Raw genomic sequence first — 21930 nt, forward strand, 5'->3', positions numbered from 1 at the left:
AATACAAAGCGGCACTTAAAGCACAAATAGAAGGTCTCAAACAAGTTCTTGCACTGCAGCATGAACTCTCAGAGCTCTCCTCTCAGATTCGGGACTTACAATTCACTATGGAAAAAGGCAGGATTTTAGACAAACAGGCAAACTCTAGATGGCTATTGTCAGAGCTAGACAAGTGAAAGCTGCTGAACTCCACCCTGATTCCACAGAAGACCCCTTAGGGCTAGAGAGCCTGTGCCTTAGCTTCCTGCCATGTGGAGCTGAGGCAACCAGACAGGTTGGCTGTAAGGAGGTCTGGACTCAAAATGTTACAGCTTCAGGACAGTAAAAGGAGATAAATATGCTTCTTTTCCATTCTAAAATTTTGCTTCTTGGTCAAAAATCTTTAATTTGTAGGCATATAAATTTATATCTAAGGTAGATTAATTTCAGTACTGTGGTTCTGTAAAAAAGTTTTAAAATCAAAGCGTGTGATACATTCAGAGGATTTTTAAAAATTGTTTAGGATATCCTTAATTTTTATTTCTTTCTTATAAAGTTGAGGATTGTTCTTTCAAGTTCTGTGAAAAATGTTGCTATAATTTTAATGTGCATTTGCATTAAATTTGTATGTGAGTTCTGTGAGAAATGTTGCTATAATTGTTAATGGACATTTACACTGAATCTGTAGACTGCTTTCAGTGAAATTGTCATTTTTGCTATGTTTTCTTCTACTTTCCCAAGAAAATAGGAGATTTTTATTTTCTAATGTCTTAAATTTTTTCTTAAAAGAGTTAAAGTTCTTATACAAGTTTTTCCATTTGTATGCCCACTCTTGGGTGGGAATTGTATTGTCTCAGCTTGTGGTCCTTTCCTGCTGCCAGGTGTTGCTTGAGGGTAGACTGCTGAGACTCAGGCCTCTCACTAAATTTATCGAGGGCCAGAGTTATACTCTAAAAAGTGATAATGGTTAAAAATAAATAAACATTTTCACCTTCACAAGCAGAGGTAACAAGACCCAAAAACTTCTGTCCTGCTTGCTTGGAGTTACTCCAAGATATTTTGTGGTATTCATGGATATTTAAAAGGATGATATCTCATTTGTCCTAGGTGTAAAAGAGATACACTTGGGTTATTTTCAGATTCTGGCTATGATAAAGTAGTTCTGCTGTATACATAGCTGAGCACATGTTTTTATGGTCAAAAAACTTTTATATTTAGGCCCAAAAGGGATATTGCTAGAGTTTTAAGGTAAATATTTGCCTAATTTTAAAAAATGGCCATAATGAGGGACTCCCAATGCTGGGGAGACTCTCACTCAGGTCTCGGGAGGGCACGGCCCCCCCAATGACTTGCAGGAGACCGTCCTTGCTACAATTGTATGAGGCTTTGGTTAATGAGACAGTACGGGGCCCCGATGCACTGGGGCTGAGGCTCGTGACCCACGTGGGGGAAGAGTTTGGCCTCTAGTGACCTGGAGAGGAAATTTTTAAAAAAGAGACCACAGCCCTGTGGTCCAGGAGGGTCATAAAAATTCCAAAAATCCAGGGATGGTCGCAGGGGGACAGCTCCCTGCCTTTCGGGACCACTCCCTGGTTCCTAGAGCTGTGTGATGATAATCACAGGGGAAAAACTCCCTGTTTTGGGATTGTTATCAGGATTGCAGGCTGGCTTTGTCTTCAGCTGGTTCCTAGGGCAGGGTCGCTGAACAGGCTAGCCCTAGATTTTTGATTCTTCTCTTCCTGCTGGAGAAGTCTGGCTTTATCCAGGTCTTTCAATACTGTGTATGATCCAAAAGTGACTGTCAGTTTACACTTCCAATGCAAGTGTGCACTTCCAGCAATGAAGTTTTTTCTTTAAGCACATTTTCTTAAGCATAAATTGTTAGCAATAATTTTTAATCTTGGTCATTTTTACAAGGATAAAATAAAATCTCAAGAGTTTTAATTTGCATTTCTCTGATGGCTAAAGGATGTTATGTTTAAACATTTTTTTAAACTGTTTCTCAGTCATTTTTAGGTTTGTCTGTTGAGAGTTTTCAGTTTAGGTCTGTAACAAATATTTTTATTGGATTAAATTTTTTAATAACTAATTTTCTGAGTTCTTCATATGTTTTTAAAATGGGTTTATGATAAGTAAGGATCTTTTCCCACTCTATAGTTTTATACAAATTTTCTCAATTCAGGAGAAATAATTTATGGTTTCTCCAAATGTTTGTGCCACTGAGGCTGTGTTTGAGATGTGGCAAAGTATACTTCAAAAATTTTTTCTCTGTGAGGCTCAACAAAATTTTTATATGCTGAGGCCTTTGGCTCATTTAAACTTAAGTTTTGTACATGGAGATGGATATGGATTTATTTTTATTCTTCTACATGGTGGTGTCTAATGAGGCCAACATCATTAGTTAAAATACTTCCTTTTTCCATTTTTCCTATCTGCGGGGCAGACTTGCAACTTAAGAGAATAGCTTATAAGCTTTTAGATATTCAATGGTTAAAGCTCTAGTTATAATATTCTTATAGGAGATCTTGAGCCGATAGGTAAAATTCTTACAAAAAACAGTTTCCAATAGAGAGCTTAGAAAGCTGCCAAGCAGGTACTCAAGCAAGTAAAATATAAATCAACAAGTACAGTATATTAATCATAATACAGCTATGGCAAGTGTGTATATTAAATGTAAAACTTAGTCTACAACAGTTTTGTAAAAAATGCTGTTTGTGGCTAAACCTTCCCAATTTTGCCAGTTAAGATATGAAATTCTTAATTTAGAACAGTAGCCTGTCTAGTACAAAAGGGCAGGATAAAATCTGGGAGATGGTTTAACAAAATATTGACTATGATCAATGATTCTTATACTAAACAATAGATTCATTGATAAAATAAGATTGATTCCTGGACAATTGCCTTTGCTCAATTCAAAGGCCAAAACAATAATCTTTTCCCAGATGATCATTGCTACAATTCACACACCTGTATTTTGCTAATGTTATAGCTAAAAATCCCTTAAAGGATTTTATGCTAAATTTTACAAATGGCTCTTCCAATGGAGGAACTGCATATATGGTTAATAATTAATAAAAAGAAATATGGAGCATACCAAGGCTCCTTGAAAGCAACTTATAACAGTTGCACAAAGCAACTTATAACAGTTGCACACAGATCCTGATACAAATGGATCTAGTATGATGACACCAAGCTGACCTTTACTAAGGCAAGGTAAAAAAGCCCTTGCAATGCATTATGAAAAAACCCGACCTGTATATATTTGGGGTCGAGAATATGTTTATGCTTTTTTCACAGAAAGAAAATAAAAGCTGGACCTGATGTTGTGGCTACAGACACCCCAGAGAGGACTTCCAGAGGCAATTGGAGAGGAATCCTTGATCCAGTCTTCCCCGCCCCCATGGAGAGGAGTGCCTGATAGATGACAAAAACGGCTACGCCACTTTGCAGGACATCATTCTGTCATTCTGCCTCCAAGAGAGTCCAGGGAGACCCGGCCTTGGCTAATTGCCAGGATGTGCTTCAGATAGCTAACTCCAGCTCACCTCACCCAGGAAGCCCACCTGCCCTGAAGCACAAATGTTAAACTGCTTCTGCAGTCTGCACTCTGTTTGCTTTGCAGCCGAGGTGCAGTCTAAACATTTGATTGTTTTAAACTTAGGGACACAAAACTCATTTTAATTAAAATATTAACCCCTCTTTACTTAAGAAGGGGGAAGATTGGGGTTTTGACTGTTGCTCAGAGACTGGAACTGGTGGTATTTGATAACAAAAATGTCTATCAATGTATGTCATTGTATTCTTACTGGAATTGACCTAATGATGTTTGTAACTGCTTATAGATGTTGGGAAAAGTTTGAGACATGCTGTAAAATGTTTGGGTTTAATGCATATGTTAAAAATTTTAGATTTTGATCCCTTTTACACTGCCCTAATTTTTGGCAGGCAGCACTCGTAATCTTATTGTGGAGTAGGCATTTAGGAAGGAGGATATACCTTAGGCCAGACTAAACGGTGAATACTGGGTTTGGAAAACGCCCTTTCTTCTTGTCTGGAAGATGGAGCTATTGGTGCCAAAAGTATATCATTTTATCTTTTATTTGAGGAGCTCCTCACAGTCTTTTCATTAATGATAGATACAGGGGCCCAATGACGGGAGTTAGTGTGGAACCTCTCCTGAACAACACACCATACAGAGGTTGTAAAAACCGGCTCAACATGGCATGGTGCCAGGCACGAGGATCGCCCTCCACATGGCCTAAGACAGGGTACCCTGTGGTCAAAGACCTATTTACTTTAGGTCTTGCTAGATACCTTTTATTTGAGGACCTCCAAGGGACTAATGCTACTTATAAGGCACCCCTCTGTTCTCAGGAGAGGTAAATTGCTCCACCATTCGAGAGGAGGGTCCTTCCTTGTCCCAGTCCCTTCTTATTTAGATCTGACACCAGGGTTAGACTCTGACCTGGTGCCCTCCACTTGATAGATGCCTGCTTTTATAAAAGGAAGGGGGATATGTCAGGAGCCGTGTCCCCCCAAAATTTACAGGAAGCACTGCCGTGAGGAGTTTTTGCAGAGGGCTTCACTTTCCAATTGTATTGAGAATAGTCTTATTGACCAAGCCTATCTCACACCCAAATTAACTGTTAATAGAGAGCTATCTGTTAGCTGAACCTGCCTCACATTCCAGACTATCTAGAGAACTAGGTGGGTCAACTTGTGACTTCCTGACCAAGGAATCGTGACCTGACCCATCATAACCTGTTGGACTACGTGACCATCATGGACCACGTGGCAAGATCCCATACCCCAGCTCCCCAAGCTCCTCATCCAGGGGCTATATAAGCTGTAACCATGACTCTAATAAGTGGAGGCTTTGACAAATATGCTTAGCCTTCTTCCTGCTTATCAGCCTATGTCTTTCAGGTGGTGCCTCTCCGTGACCCTGGAATAACTGACCAGCCAGGCAGGTTACAAACCCTAGACAAAGTAACCCGTCGAGGTGGTCGACATTATTGCTCTAGGTAGTTTTTGTTGGTGTTGTGTTGCTCTTTGTGGTATTGACTGTGTCCTTACCTTGTCTACCTATCTTTTACTCTGATTCTTGTTGTTAGGGCTGTGTCTCTGGTGCTCAGTCTTCCAGGTGCCAGTTGATCCAAGGCTGAGATGGTTATTTCACATGGTACAGTCACAGCCATGGTTCAAGTCATCCTGGAGGTCACTTGGTGTTCCCAGGGGTCTTTCAGCACTCTTGGGGGTCCGTCTTTAATCTCTTGGGTCATTTGGTCCTGGTCCCACAGAGGTTACTTGCTTGGGGCTGTGCCCACTAAGGTCACTGCCTTGAACTTGCTCCAGCAGAGGTCACTGGCTTGGAGCTGCTCCCTCAGCAGTAGCTCCTTTCTACCTGTTCCTGTGGAGGTCATTGCCTAGGGCCTGCTCTGGTTGATGTCACTAGCTCAGGCCTGCTCCCACAAAGGTCTATAACTCAGGCCTGCTCACTTGGAAGTCTCAAGTGCTGGAATTAAAGGTATGTGTCACCACACCTGACTACTCTGTTTCTTTGTTAAAGAATGTTCTCTCTCTCTCTCTCTCTCTCTATATATATATATATATATATATATATATATATATATATATATATTAAACACACTGTAAAGTGTTTATACATTTTTTTCCCATCTAAATCTGTCTTTACTGGATATCTTTTTTTTGAGCACATGAGTCTTAAATCTGCTAAGCAGCATGGCTAGGAGTAAAGCTGCAGTTTTGGTGGCTGGCTCTACCCCATTTCTTTGATTTCTAAGAGTCTAGCTACATGGTGCAGGTACTGGTGGGAGTCACACTTATTGCCACAACTCTGTGGAATTTCTGTGTCCATGCCACCACCAAGAAGTCTGATGGCAGCTGCTCATAAACACTATTTAAGTGATTGGTGGCAGAGCCTCTAAAAAGAACTGCTATGCAGTTTTTGCTGTTAATGCCGCGAATACTGAGTCAGGAAACTTTTCTTAGAAGAGCCATGCATCTGCTCACCACCAGCAAACAGAAGTTACTAGAAAAAAGACATCTACAAAGAACCTACACTTGAATTTATTCTTGTCTGTTAAGAATCTGTTTTTAATAATGACTTCTTGAATTTTACATGCAAATGGACGGAAATAGAAAACACTATCCTGAGTGAGGTAAGTCAGACCCAAAAAGAGGAACATGGGATGTACTCACTCATATTTGGTTTCTAGCCATAAATAAAGGACATTGAGCCTATAATTCGTGATCCTAGAGAAGCTAAATAAGAAGGTGAACCCAAAGAAAAACATACAGGCATCCTCCTGAGTATTAGACTTCATCAGGCGATGAAAGGAGACAGACAGAGACCCACATTGGAGCACCAGACTAAAATCTCAAGGTCCAAATCAGGAGCAGAAGGAGAGAGAGCACGAGCAAGGAACTCAGGACCACGAGGGGTGCACCCACACACTGAGACAATGGGGATGTTCTATCGGGAACTCACCAAGGCCAGCTGGCCTGGGTCTGAAAAAGCACAGGATAAAACCGGACTCGCTGAACATAGCGGACAATGAGGACTACTGAGAACTCAAGAACAATGGCAATGGGTTTTTGATCCTACTGCACCAACTGGCTTTGTGGGAGCCTAAGCAGTTTGGATGCTCACCTTACTATACCTGGATGGAGGTGGGTGGTCCTTGAACTTCCCACAGGACAGGGAACCCTGATTGCTCTTTGGGCTGACAAGGGAGGGAGACTTGATTGGGGGAGGGGGAGGGAAATGGGAGGTGGTGGCGGGGAGGAGGCAGAAATCTTTAATAAATAAATAAATTTAAAAAAAAGAATCTGTTTTTAGAGAGAGAGAGAAAGAGAGAGAGAGAGAGAGAGAGAGAGAGAGAGAGAGAGAAAGAAAGAAAGAAAGAAAGAAAGAAAGAAAGAAAGAAAGAAAGAAAGAAAAAATATTTCTTAGATTTTATGCAGAAATTTGTGCCAAAAGTTTGGGCACCATGTATAGTATGAGAGTGCCTTTCTGTTTCTTAGTGGCCCAGATATGAATAATCACATAGAAATTATATTAAGTTCAGTACTGTTTGGCTAATGGTTCAGGCACATGCCTAGATAGCTCTTAGATCTTAAATTAACACATTTCTAGTAATTTATGTATTACCATGAGGCTGTGACTTCCCTGAAATGTTCTGGCATCTTATTCTCTCACTAGTTACATGGCATCTGCTTGACTCTACCTACTCTCTCTCTATATCTCTGTTCAGATTTCCTGCCTGACTTTACTCTGCTAAGCTATTGGTTGAAACAGCTTTATTCATCAACCAATAAAAGCAACATATATACATAAGAACATCCCACAGCATATAATTTTGAATTTGTATCAATATACAAATTATCTTAGACAACAATACACAATTATTTTATATATGTATCATTATACAAGAATATATATCGATGCAAATTGTCTATAACTAATAGTGGCTAAAATAGTTTACAAATACATACACTAATCTACCTTATTATCCTATCCTATTTAGTCCACTTTTTTCTCTATACCAAATGAGATTCCTTAGTCTAATTATTATTATTCTACCATCAATGCCATAAAAACATATAATGAACCATGAAAAAAAAAACACCAACCTTCCCATCTGTTTGAAGAGGGGAAAGAATTTTCTGAGAAATACTTCAAACTGTTTAGGAATGACAATATCTCTATGTAGTCCTATATAAAACTAAGACAGTGGTTACGTCTCAAGAGGACTAGCTGTAAGAGTTGTAGCCAGTCACTGGGTAGTGGGTAAGGCTTATCTGACCTTCTGGCCATTTAGAGGATATCTCCTACTATAATTTATCTTTCTAAGATCTCTGATGATATTGACAGCCCAAATTCACACCAAACACTGTCCATGAGCCTAGGCAATCACTACTTATGTAAAGTTGCCTCCTCACATTCCTTGCTCTCTTCACTCACTTCTCCTCCTCACCCATAGTCAGAGTACTCATCCAATTCTCCAGACCCTTGAAAACTCTACCCTCAAATCTCTTCTTTCAAGGCAGTTCCTTTTACCACTCCTTTCTCCCCATTCCCTAATGATGTCCTCCTCATTCTCCTCTTTCACTTACTAAGAAAGAACTATTATTTCCAAAACTGTCAGATATTTTACTTTCTACCACAGCAACAACTCTTTAAACACATTTTATATCCCTCTTCTTCTTTTTGTAGGTCTCTAGTTCTATACTCTCTCACTCTTCAAAATTACAAAACTACTCATACTTCTGCCTCCATCTTTAATTAGTCCTACTCTATAGGATACCACCTCTCCTTCCTTTGTTGCCCATAATAAACTCATCTCTGTTACCGCAAAATACTTTCCTGTCTACATCTCGCAACCTGAATACTCCCTATCCTTCATCAGTTTCTGAAGCCTCAAACCTATCATCCAATGCCTTTGATATATGCTCTTTCTATGTCCCATTTCTTCAACCTACAATACTCCAGTACTGATAGTCCAAAAAACCTAATAGAACCTTTTTCTTGGTTTAACACCTTCACTCAATTAACACTGGTATAGTATTTTCTACCTTATGGTCCCTTTCAAGGCACTCACTATGGACCCGACCTTCCCTCCTCTTTTCCCTCCAGCCTGTTTCAGTATATAGAGGATCTTCTCATTTACAGACATTCCCTCTCCCATAGCCAATCAGATACCATCCCATTCCTCTATTTAATTCAGCTGCAGGTATTATCAAACCTCACCCCCAAAGCTCAAGTCTCCACTCCCCACATCAACTACCTTCAATTATCTCTCAACCCAAAAAATAAACATCTCACTTTAAGCTGACTGGTCTATCTATACTCCTTTCCTCTGCCCTCAATAAAATTAAGACTACTTAAAATTTAAAATATTCCTCTTTCTGTCTCAGCACTCTGGCTGCAGAAGTAGCTATACAGACCCTTCCATCTTTACACATTCAAAACACACAAACATTTTCTAGGATTGTAAGCAAGGGTAAGTGAGCTTATTATAAAAGGGGATATTAAATATTTATTGGAGAAAAATTATGAATAACAATAAATTAGAGAGCCACCATGATTGTCTGCCTTGGGAGTATTGGAAGCTGTTGTAAGATTCTGGCCACCACACAAGAGGGAAGAGACATCTATAGAATATTCCATCCAAACAGAAAAGAATATACCTTCTTTTAGCACCTCAGGGAAGCTCCTCAAAAACCGACCACATACTTGGTAACAAAACAAACCTCAACAAATACAAAAAAAAAAAAAAATTGGAATAACCCAATGTATCTTATCAGATCACCACAGTTTAAAACTAGAAGTCAACAGCAATGTTAATTCCCGAAAGCCCACAAACACATGGAAATTAAACAGTGCTCAATCCAATCATCAATGGGTCAAGGAAGAAATAAAGGGAGAAATTAAAGACTTCCTAAAATTCATTGAAAATGACCACAAAACATACCCAAATTTATGGAAAACAATGAAAGCAGTGTTAAGAGGAAAGTTCACAGCACTAAATCTACATAAAGAAGCTGGAAAAATCCCACACTAGTGAATTAACAGAACATTTTAAAATTTTAGAACAAAAAAAAAAATCAAACTCACCTAAGAGTATTAGGTGGAAAGAAATAATCAAATTGAAAACTGAAATCAACAAAATAGAAACAAAGAAAACAATACAAAGATTCAATGAGACAAAGAGTTGGTTCTTCAAGAAAATCAACAAAATAGACAAACCTTTATCCAAACTAACCAAAAGGCAGAGAGAGAGAATATCCAAATTAACAAAATCAGAAATGAAAGAGGGGACTTAACAACAGACATAGAGGAAATACAGAGAATTATCAGGTCATATTTTGAAAACCTGTACTCCGCAAAATTGGAACACTTAAAGGATATGTACAACTTTCTGGATAAATATCACTTACCAAAATTAAATCAAGACCAGATAACTGAATTATACAGACCTATAACTGCAAAAGTTTGGCATAGACAAGAGATAAGCTCTGTTTTAAATATGAACACATCCTTTCCACTTATGATTTTTGAAAGCATAAAATCAAAGAACTATTGAAAGCTTTATACCAGTAACTTGGAGGCATAGTGGTTTGTATCTGTAATATCACTTTCTTGCTGCCTTTTCTGATTCTGCTTACTTAAGTCTGTGTATCCAATGTCTACATATATCCACGCAAACATAGGTGACACAATTATCTAACGATTGAAGCTGTCGTTGTTGCTATATTCAGAATACCAGCAACATTTCAAAACCATTTGATCAGAGTCCAATTAAATATATTTATTTTTCCTCACACAAATTTTGATCATATCCCCTAATTTTACTTACCCCAGACCCATGTCCACTTCTTTTCCCATCCAAATTTGTGCCTTCTTATCTTAGTAAAGCTCATCAACTTTAACCTGTGCCACCCGTATGGTCTTGGGAATGGCCTTTACCAGATCATGGTGAACCAATCACAGGCCACACTCTTAGAGAAAACTTATTCTCCCCGTTCTAGTTGCTATCAACTGCTAATAGCTCCTTACTTAGCGACAGAACTTACTATCTACCTCCCATCATGAAGCTATGGTTTTGTCATCTTGAACTTGTAAATTAATGGTTTTGTTTTGTGCAGCATGTTTTAAAGTGTAATAATATAAAGCACATTTTCCAAATAAGTTTTTTCTAAGTACATCAATTTACTTAGAGAGCTGGGGACATAGTTCACAGTTTAAAATCATTGTCAGTTCTTCCACATGTCCTGGGTTCACTTTCTAGCACCCAAATGTTGCTCATAACCATTTGTAACTCCAATTCTAGGACATCTGACACCCTCTTCTAGTATACCCCTGGGCACTGTGTACAGGTTGTGCTCTGACATGAATGCAGCAAATAAAACATATAAATACACATCTAGTAAAAATAAACAAATCTAAAACAAATTTGTAATAATTAATTTAGTAATGTTACCATTTGAAGGTTAGACCCAGAGAAATTAAGAAATTAAGGGCTGAACTGTACTTTGCCTAAGTACACAGAGGACTGACTCTATTTTACAAAGTCATCAATACAGGAAATTTCCAGGGGTCCTGATTGTGTTTCTCCTATTTCACAAAACATGATCCCCATCAAAAAACAAATCCACATATATGACTTGCATCAACTTTAAGAATATGAGAATGGCAGGTACTAGAAACCCTGTCTCGAAAAACCAAAAAAAAAAAATAATAATAATAATAAAAAAAAAAGAAACTTCAAAGCCCACTCCCAGTGACAGAACTCTTCTAACAAGGTCATAACTCCTTATCCTTTCCAAACAGTTCCATCAACTTGTGACCAAGCATTCAAATATGAGCCAATGGGGGCCATTCTCACACAAAGTACCACAGGCTAAAAGGTTATCAATATATGAAGTGCCTTTTATTCTAACAAATCCTGTTAATCCCTTTCCTTTTTTTGATTCATCTTTTTTCTTTCAATCCAGAGCTACATCAAAAAGCAAATTCTTTGTTCTAATATTAAAATGTGACCACATTATGGAATATGAGTTTGTGTCTCCCCAAATCACCATGTTGAATCCTTAGTCATACATACTGTTGGGGCAATTAGGAGGTTGTTGGTTCTTGAGAGTTGAACTTTCACACTGGGATGAGTGACCTAAGAGAAAGCAGAGTGCTTGCTTCCCTAGCTTTGTCATGCAAGGATGATGTAAGAAGAAATCCAGCTGCACATTCAAAAAGTTCTCACCACCTGGCTCTGAAGGAAGCTTGGCTTCAGTCTCCCAGCTTCCAGTGAAATGCAAAATGAATTTCTGTTGTTGAAGTTACCTACTCCTTCCTTTTCTCAGTTGAACATTCAGTTTAAAAAGAGGTAGAGTGATACATTCACTGTGTTGCGGGCGGGAGGGGGAATAAAACCTCTTAACTAAAAGCTGTAGTTAGAAAATTGTCCTTAAGAATTCAAAGAAAAATAATTATCTTCCTCAGATGAGTAAAATGTATGGGAGCTTATTTGAAAATTTTCACAGTGAGAGAGAACAGAGGGAAAGTGGAATCTGATGTTTATTCTCTTATTTTCATTAACCATTTCCATTTTTGTTTCCCTCAGTACAAACTAGCCCCCAAAGTCTACTCATTTATTTGGCCACTGACTCATTCCTGAGACAAAGCACCAAGAATCCACAACCAGAATTCACTAATTGGCTGATATATCCTAGGTTTCGATCTTAATACATGAACTGGCTTTATGGGAGCCTAGCCTGTTTGGATGCTCACCTTCCTGGACCTAGATAGAAGTGGGAGGACCTTGGACTTCCCGCAGGGCAGGGAATTTGGACTGCTCTTCAGTCTCGAGAGGTCCTCCCACTTCTATCTAGGAGTGTGGGGAAGGGGAGAGGAGTGGGGAGAGGAGGAGGGGAGTGGGGGGAGGGGGCGATGTGTGGGAGGAGGGGGAGGGAAATGGGAAACGGGGAGGAGGCGGAATCTTAATTAAAAAAGAATAAAATAAAGAGAAAAAAAAATTTACTAACTCACCCTAGCACAGACTCCCCTCCTTTCCCTTAAAAGCTCTCTCCTGCAGAGATAAACTCTCTTTCCCATTGTTTTTCTTGCTTACTTGCTCCTGCTACTACATTTGCAACCTCCCACTTACAACCCTCTAGAAGGGCGGTTGTGAGCTGCATAGAAACTCTGTGCAGGGGTGGCTTGGGGTAGCACTCTCACTTATAGGCTTGGCAAACCAAGTCAGGAGGAGGCAAAGCTCTCCCATCAGTAGAATGCCTTGCCAATAGTCAGTCCATGAGAACACAGATGTGCACTGTAGTTCAAAGGCTTTAAGTTGTGGTTTGTCTTCTGATCAGGTGTTTTTACATATTATATTACAGCAAGGGTTATTCCCATAACACCAGGCTTTTTGTTTAGATTAACTGAGGCACAAAGCTCTTGAAATTATTTGCAAACAAGTTACTAGTTTATGAAACTATTTTCATGTATTATGGGAATCTAGTTTGAATCATGATTTGAGTATTATAAAAGAGCACTGGCTTTGCAATAAAGTATGCAGGTGTATCTCCTACTCTGCATCCCCTGTGTCCTGATTTCAGCGGCACTACCCAGGGTCATCCATCACCAAGGATGTTGGGGAATGGTCCCCAAAAATTGGTGTCCGAACAGGGACCCTGAAAGAACGTTAGGAGTGCCAGATAATAATGTAAGTAATTAGAAGGTGATGGGACAAGCTAACTCTTCTCCGCTTCTGTCTATGCTTAAACATTTGCTGGAAACTCATGACACTCATATATCTATGTCAGACTTAGGGATGTGTCTTGAAATTATCAAAGTATATAATCCTTGGTTTCCCTCAGATGAGAATTTAATGGATATAGGAAATTGGGATCAGGTTCGGATGAACATTGAGAAGGCTGTGAAGCAAGGTGAAAAAATACCGGTGCACTTTTGGTCTGTATGGTCTCTTGTTTACGTAGTTTTTAAAGCCATGCAGATTGAGAAGCCAGTGAAAGACTTAGCATCCGAGGTTCATGCTCCTGTGAAAAAGTTACGGGTTAGTGAAGAAATGCAAACTGAGATTGAAAAAGATAATTCTTAGTTAGTTGAGCAGCCGGTTAAGGTTACTCAGAAAGATAATGAAGTTACTAAGGAGAGGACAAAAAAGGTAGAAAAGCAGCTGGAAGAATTGTCAACCATCGCCAAAGATAAAGTGAAAGAAAAGCTGTCAGCTCCTTCCCAGCAGAGGTATTCATTTAAGGCAGCTGCAGTCAGGGGATATGCAAAATCTTTGGATTCTTCTGATCTTGACTCCCAAGAAGAGTTTGGCCTTGATCAGGATGAAGATGACCCCCCTGACCATCATGTATTCCCTGCCATAGGACAGCTGCCTATTGGGGGAGTAGCCCAACCACCATGGTATGAAGGTATCAATGTGGATGATATTAGTAGGATTCGGAAAGCAGTTACTTTGTACGATCCACAATCACATTACACTAAAGAAATTTTAATTGGCACTGCCTGTCATTATGGAAATTGGGCTCCTGAGGATTGGAAAATTGTGGTGCATTCGCTGCTAAAAGATGGGGAGTATTTGCAGTTTCAAATGTGGTACCGGTATCTGTTTGTCTGTCATTACTGTCCGTTTTGTTTATTGATCTTTGTTATCCTGGAAGAGATGAGGCAGGCAGCCTCTGCCTCTAGCCTCCTGTACATTTTTATTGGATCAGTTCCAGGACTTTGGATCCTGAAAGAAAACCTTCTCTAAGGAGAGGCATGACACTGGCCACCTTCCTTCCTTGTTCTCTTGTCCACAGCCTGCCAGCAGCTCCTGCAGAGCTATCAGGTGGGCAGAGATACTACAGGGAGACATGTGCTTGTGTTCGGGGCGGCAGGGAATTAACTGCTTGAAGTTCAAAAACTGCACAGATGTATAACAGAGAATCTTTGATGGTGGCTGGAGAAGTTAACTTTTTTTTTTTTTTTCAGGAATGCTGGCAGTCAAGGACACTCTGTGCCCACCAGGGCTGCTCTCCCTCTTTTCTTTCCTAAGTCAAGTTCTTCTTCACTGTGATAACACTCAAGGTCTTTTCTGCTGGCCAGCAATTTCTCATTTTTACCCTTCTCTGTCTTGATACTGCTTAAAAAATGTTGAGTTATACCAACTTGTGTACTTTGAAAAGTTTTGATTTAAAATAATAAAGATGCATTATATTTGGGGAAAATTATGCTTTTGTTTTCACAGAAAAAAATATATATGTGTTTTAATCATTTAGATCCAATGGGTTACAAATACTTATCATCTTTAAAGGAAATTAGGTACAAATTGTTGGTTAAGAAAAAAAAGCTACTGCTGGTTTCAAAAGTTTCACATTAGTACAGGTCTTTATATGTCACTACAAATTTAAGTCATCTTTACTGTGACACATACACACATAAATACATATATTATATATTTTGGCTTTTGTTTGAAATGTTCTGGACTGCTGGATAAACTCATGACGGGAGACATTCATGGATATTTACATGTTGTCTAAAGGACAAGGGGACAAACGAGACTAAAATGATATAGAAAAACTCATACATGGACAATAATGAGTTTTAAGAAAAACTAAAAATTCTAAAATAAATATTTAATTATGTTGTGCTAATTCTGACTGACTTCTCCATTAATATGGCTAATGATTCTTTGCTGAAGAATAGTTATGTTAATTATCCAATCATGTTCTTTAAAGGCAAAAGGAAGACTGAGGTCCTAAATAAAAGTTAATAATTAATCATCATAATACAAGAAATCCTCTGAGTTACAAGGTTCTATATGATTGTCCTCCTATAAAATAACAGTGCTAAATGTCTTAGCTATTCAGACTCCCATAGAGAAGTCCAAACATGTTTCTTAAAAACTTCAACATCACATCTATGGTCGATAAATTAAAACTGTAGTCTGATCTCTCCTATGATGGTTAGTCGCAGTCAAAATGCTTTTATTGTGTGTCTATATTAATTCAGAGGGTTGAAAAAAATAAAAGACTGAGAACATCAATGCAGGTTGTAAGGATTTGAAGGCATAAAAGCTTGGAGATTATATGGGTCTTATAGTATATTCTAAAAATATAAAATTTATAAGAAATAATGGCTTTAGATGTATATAAAAATTTAAAAGCTTTCGTTCCCCTTCCTTAATTATTAACAATATGAGTAAATAAGATTCAAATGGGTCCATAAATTTAACTTCTGTTTCCAGTCTGTATCTGTTTCACCGGGTTTCCACTTGGCTGATAAACGCATCCAAGCATCAGTTGCTGATAACAACCTGCTCCAAATGACTATGAGTCCTGACCTTGCCGAAACCTGATGTGGAACAATCCAGCCAATGTGACTGCTGTCTTTTCAGCTTGTCAATGAACCAGATTCTTCTAAGTTTCCTCATAGCTTTTGACTAACATTCTAGCCTTCCAGAGCCCTGAGAAAAATGTCCTAAGGTCAGCAGGATGTAATTACAGAAATGAATACATCATCCTCCAAATACACCTCCCACCAAATGTTAGATAAAAAGGAAATTTCTCTGTCATTCATTACAGGGATTATGGCCATTAATGTCTTCAATAATTAATAATTTCTATCTGGGTGCCATTAAACTAATGTTACTAAAATCTTAATATCAGCCTCTGGAATAAATTCATCTCAAGGATTTGAGTCGATGTACAAAGCAGGGGCAAGGAATGTTTTAAAGAGCAACATTTTGTCATTAATAACTTTATAGCTGAACAAAACCATTTCACAAGCTTGAACTGTCTTTACTGATGGTTCTAGAACTCATGCCACTTATTGGACTGAATCAGTTTTGGTCACTATTATCTCCTTATTTTTCAATGCAACAGAATAAGTTATAGACAATCATTCAGGCATTGCAGGATTTTCCTACTGAAACCCTTAATAAAGTGGATGATTCCAAATATGTAGTTGGGTTGTAAAGAGCATCTGCACTGCTTCTATTCAAGTTAATAATCCTATACTACAAGCGTTATTTTTAACATTACAAAAGTTACAGCAAAAAATGAAATCATGTAGTGTTTATTGTGCATTTATGATCACATATCAAATTACCTGAATATCTAATATAGGAAAAATAATCTAGCTGATGCTCTTGTAAACTTTGCTTTGGCTGAGGATGAGCACACCAATGCTCCTCACTTACATGTTCAATATAAAATGCCTTACGGACAAGCTAAGTGTATTATTCTTAACTGTCCTATCTGTCATCCCCTGCATTTAATACAAAATATCCCTGGTACAAATCCTTGAGGTTTGGATTCCAACCATATTTGGCAGATGTATGTAACTCATATACCAGAATCTGGCTGGTTATCTTATGTTCATGTGACCATAGATACTTTCTCCTCAATGATATGGGATACACTATTATCTGGGGAGACAACTAATCATGTCATTACCCATTTATTTAAAGCTTTTGCGGTATTGGGGGTGCCAACCATAATAAAGACAGACAATGGACCTGCATACTCCTTTACAAAATTTCAGCGATTCTGTGATCAATATGAGATTCAGTTTTAAGATTTTAAACTTTTATGAATGCATTTATTTTTATTTATTTATTGTTAATTTGTTTATTTGGACAACAGGTGTTTTACTCACATACTTATGTGTGTCCCAAATGTTTGCATATAGAGGTCAGAAGAAAATATTGGATCCCTTCAGACAGGTGTAAGCACAAGTTTCCTGTCTCAGAGGCACTTGGTCCTAAATACCTTGCAGCTGCTTATTAAATTATCACATAGAAGCTTAATATAAATTATAAATTCTCAACCAATAGCTCATGTTTATTATTAACTAACTCTTACCTTTTAAGTTAACCCTTATTACTTATTTGCATTCTGTCATATGGCAGTACGGCATGTCCATCTTTGATGGCAGCCCATGTTGTGCATCTCTGACCTTAGTGAAATGGATCCACTTCTGTGGGTTCCCACACATCTCGCTCTCTCTACATCTGGCCAGTGTTTTCTGACTCCACCCATTTTCTTCCCATCATTCTTAGTTTAGTTGGCCAAGCTATACAGTTGATCAGTCACTCAAGGTTCCTCTGTAATGCTGGGGCACCCATATTCAGTCTGCATGCCTAAAATATCTGACAGACTTTTCTGTGAAGCTGGAATTTTGAAGAAATTTTGTAGTGATATTTCATTTGTCTTTTAATAAATAAAGCTAGCCAGAAGTTCAGAGAGTAAAACAGCTGCACTGATGAGCCTTATACACCAGGCAATGGTGACACACACCTTTTACACTGTTTGCCATATAATCTAGATGGTAGTGGTGCACGACTTTAATTCCAGCACTAGAGAGGAATATAAAATGGAATGAGACAGATCTCACCTACAGCCTCATTCTGAGATTTCTGGAGGCAAGACCACCGTTTTGGACTGAAATAGTTGTAAGAGCCAGTGACTGGCTGTTTTGCTTTACTGACCATCAGTTTGAAACCAAATTTCTGTCTCTAGGTTTTTATTAATCATGCTACATATTGTAGCATGTCAGATTTCAGCAATCACGTTTTTGTGTGTCATGCTTGTCCAATTTGGACAGCACATTTTCAGTCACACGGAAAGGGAAGCTTCTTGCCCAGTGGCTAACTTTTGCCACCAAGAAAGTAAATTACATAAGGAGTTTCTTCAATGTCCATCATCTACTCTGAGGTATATTGGGGCTTCCAGGAAAAGTCATGTCTCATTGTGATTAAAAAAAATCTAATGTTATTAAAACATCTTAAATCCAATATTTTGTAGAGCTATAAAGTGTTTGAAAACCATCTTTCTATTGAAAATATAGCTCTGTTTGACATTGAAAACATACCTAACATGATTACAAGTTTGATTGTAACTGGTAACTATTAACCTGCATATATATTATCCTAAATAGTTTGAAATAATAACATTTAAGGACTAGGAATTTACATTACAGTGTTCCTTGAGCTGTATAGGTATAATGCCTTGAAAAAGAGTAAAAACATATGTAGGTTGTGCCACATGCCATTCTACTCTGTTTTTTTTAAGACTTCTCTATCTTTTATATTTTCTTTCCCAAGGCTTCATTTATTTTTAAACACACTGTAAACCATTTAAAGTCTTTTGGTTTTTTTCTGTCTGAATATGTCTTTAGTGTATATATCTATCTTTTTCTTTGTACATAAGTATTTAATCTGATAAGTTATATAACTAGGATTAAAGCTGTAGTTTGGCAGCTTGCTCTACCCCATTCCTTAGCTTATTGAGAGTCTAGCTTCATGGCAGAGGTACTGGCAAGAGTCGCTTTATTGCCAGAACTCTATAGAGTTTTTAGGTCCATGCCACCACCAAAAAAATCTGATGCTAACTTCCTATAAGTACTATTTAAGTGTTTGATATCAGAACTTCTTAAAAGAGATGTTAGGTTTTTACTGCTAATCCTGAGTCAGGAAGCCTCTCTTAAAGGAACTATGCCTTTACTTGCCTCTAACAAACAGAGCCTACCTGAAAAAATTATGCTACCAAGAAGCCATGTTTGACTCTTTTGTGTCTAGAATCACTTCCCAAGCTCTCTCAAGTTTTATGTGGCTGTAGATGCTAAATGTTGATCATCATTTATTGTTGGAAGTTTCTGTTCCATCTGGTTCCACAGCCATTCAGTACCAAATAAACATATAGAAGTTTATATCAATTATATATTGCTTGACCTATTTGCTCAGACTTATTATTAACTGAAGGTGTAAGTCACAAACAATCCCACACCAGTTTGGAATTATGATTAATAGAATGGTTATTTATTTAAAGGTGAAAACTTACAGATCACTGTCCCAGACAACAGCCCTCTGCACAATCAGGAAAGGAGCCTAGTCGCAGGAAGCAGAGCTGGAAGCCAGAGAGAGAGCAGAGGGAAGTGGCCGCTTTTTTAAAGGGAGAGAGACCACACCCCAATGGGCTGGTATCTAAGCAGCTATTGACTGAAGGAGTGGAAGGAGCTCCCGCAACACCTCCCCCTTTTGTTTCAGTAAGAGAGTTCTAAACCTACTATGAAAGTATATACAATAAGTACAAATATCCTATTCTAACTAGCTTAAGTCTTATATAATAAATAACTTAGCCAAGTCATGAGTGGAAAATAACTACATTTATATAGTCTTCAACCCCCTTGAGGATCTGAGAAGGGAAATAATGTTACCTGAATAATTAGGAAGTGCAATCAAACAACTTCCAAAACATGCAACAAATCACAGAGACAGCTAGCTACCTGGGCAATCACACAAGGTCACATTTGCAGCGTTGATGCAACCAACTTTGGCTAAGGCCTAACATAACTGACATACCATTTTCAAAGGCAAGAAACTTTTCAAAACTATCTTACCCTGTCTTGGCAGGATATAACAGTCCTGTTTTTTCCATTTATGGATACTCTGTATCTCTGTCAGTGGTTGAGATATGAGCATTTCTTTGCCCAAAGGCCAGTTCAGCCAAGAAGAAAGGCTCCAGGTGGAGTGTCTTTGGTGTTCAACATTCTCTTGGGAATAAATCAGTGTTGCCAGGAGCAATTGTGTCTCACTACCACGAAACTCTGAGTTAGATTAAAGGCCATTTTCTCCAGCTCTTTGAAGAGGTTGAAGATTATCTATCTATACTAAGTATAATCTCTATGTATCTAAAGAACCTGATTAGTCTAATTATAAATGACAAACTTAGAATACTATTGATCTATATAATTCTCAATACCTATCTAACTTAAAGACTAAGACAATAAACAACTGTGCAACAAATGAGGATAATGACCTCTAAATATAAAAAATGTACAAATATACATTGCAATATGGTGAATATATATCAATACACAAACAATATATAAGTATCTTAATCAGAGGTAGAAATGTACACTGCAATATGGTAAATATACAATATCAATTATATATATATATATCAATACATAAAAAATGTTTTAAACAGAGGTAGAAGCATGCATACACACTATAGTCAATATAATTAACTTTGTATCAATATATAAGAATTGAAACCAATATATTTGTCTCAAAACAATAACTCACAAGTACCAACAAGTACCAATCTATTATCCCATCATCTAATTATCTCCTTTGTTTTTTCAAAAGATCCCTGAGCTTATAAAATTCCTCCCCCAACCCCCCAACCCTCAACAGCATACTAATTATAATCAACGCCTAAATGATGTCCCTAAACTCAAGAAACTAGACCGTAAAAGGCTAATCAACCCAATTATAAAATGGGGCACTGAGCTGAACAGAGAATTCTCAATAGAAGAAATTCAAATGGCCAAAAGACACTTAAGATCATGCTCAACTTCCTTAGCGATCAGGGAAATGCAAATCAAGACAACATTATGATACCATTTTACACCTGTCAGAATGGCTAAAATAAAAACACCAATGATAGCCTCTGCTGGAGAGTTTGTGGAGAAAGGGGTACACTCATCCATTGCTGGTGGGAATGCAAACTTGTGCAACCACTTTGGAAAGCAGTATGGTGGTTTCTCAGGAAATTCGGGATCAACCTACCCATGGACCGAGCAATACCACTCTTGGGAATATACTCAAGAAATGCCCTATCATACAACAAAAGTATATGCTCAATTATGTTCATAACAGCATTGTTTGTAATAGCCAGAACCTGGAAACAACCTAGATCCCCTTCAATGGAAGAATGGATGAAGAAAGTATGGAATATATACATATTAGAGTACTACTCAGCAGTAAAAAACAATGACTTCTTGAATTTTGCATACAAATGAACGGAAATAGAAAACACTATCCTGAGTGAGGTAAGCCAGACTCAAAAAGAGGAACATGGGATGTACTCACTCATATTTGGTATATAGCCATAAATAAAGGACATTGAACCTATAATTCGTGATCCTAGAGAAGCTAAATAAGAAGGTGAACCCAAAGAAAAACATATAGTCATCCTCCTGGATATTAACCTTCATCAGGCGATGAAAGGAGACAGAGACAGAGACCCACATTGGAGCACCGGACCGAAATCTCAAGGTCCAAATCAGGAGCAGAAGGAGAGAGAGCACGAGCAAGGAACTCAGGACCGCGAGGGGTGCACCCACACACTGAGACAATGGGGATGTTCTATCGGGAACTCACCAAGGCCAGCTGGCCTGGGTCTGAAAAAGCACAGGATAAAACCGGACTCGCTGAACATAGCAGACAATGAGGACTACTGAGAACTCAAGAACAATGGCAATGGGTTTTTGATCCTACTGCACCAACTGGCTTTGTGGGAGCCTAAGCAGTTTGGATGCTCACCTTACTATACCTGGATGGAGGTGGGTGGTCCTTGAACTTCCCACAGGACAGGGAACCCTGATTGCTCTTTGGGCTGACAAGGGAG

This window comes from Chionomys nivalis, chromosome 1, assembly GCF_950005125.1.
Source record: "Chionomys nivalis chromosome 1, mChiNiv1.1, whole genome shotgun sequence".
Classification (NCBI taxonomy): Eukaryota; Metazoa; Chordata; class Mammalia; order Rodentia; family Cricetidae; genus Chionomys; species Chionomys nivalis.